Genomic DNA, 954 nt, shown 5'->3' with positions numbered 1-954 from the left:
CTATATACTACAATCGAAGCTTTATGACTTTCTCACGAGTGCTTTTAAATTATAAGATAATATACACAAATAGAATCTCTCTCTCCCTCTCTCTGTCCTCCGATTTCAGGATTGTTGGAGATTGTCCAGGGCTTCTATTTATTTGTATAGCTTAGCGGAATTACAATCAACGTGCTGATCTAGAATTTCGTCACTGGTGTACTATAGTCGCGCCTTGCTCTCTCTCTCTCTCTCTCTCTCTCTTTCTGTCCTCCGATTTTCACGATTGTTGGAGATTGTCCAGGGAAGATTGTTGTGAGCTGGAAGTTTCCGCCGATGTATACGTGGCTTTCGCTCGTAGTCAGATATTATTCGACTGTAAGTAACGCATACAGGTGCACCGAGAATTACGAGCTGCAGCAATAAAATTAATCTTTTATTCGCGCGCAGAGATAAACTTATACAATTCATCACAGTGCGTCCGTCGCGATTAAATCCGGAAAATTTTGCGCGGATATTGCAAGCTTTTATTCAGTCTTGCAAGTGAGACACCGTCATATTAAATTTCAGTTTTTAGCAGATTACATTTAAAGAATTTCATTCACTTTGACAAATAAACAAATTGTGCAGATTTTAGAACAGAAAAGTGTTGCCGAATACGTACTACTCAAGTTATTTTTTATTATATTTTTTATTATATTTTCTTCCATTTGGTACTGAATTTTATTTATTCATATACATATTATTGTACGTAAATATATATAATACATTGAAAATTACAGCTTGATAATTCAAACACTTATTTATTACTGCATGTTTAGCTTCTTGCCAATATCAAACTAATTTATAAGTTTTTTGGTAACATAAGCAAAAAACACGTATGATTTAGAAAACCGGTCTTCTAAATCGTATCTCCTTTGAAAGTATAAAATTTATGAATAAAGATAATTAAAAATATAAGAGAATAATAAAAAA

The sequence above is a fragment of the Wasmannia auropunctata genome, unplaced genomic scaffold (genome assembly GCF_000956235.1).
Source record: "Wasmannia auropunctata unplaced genomic scaffold, wasmannia.A_1.0 LD336106.1, whole genome shotgun sequence".
NCBI lineage: Eukaryota > Metazoa > Arthropoda > Insecta > Hymenoptera > Formicidae > Wasmannia > Wasmannia auropunctata.
This window is presented reverse-complemented; position numbering follows the sequence as displayed.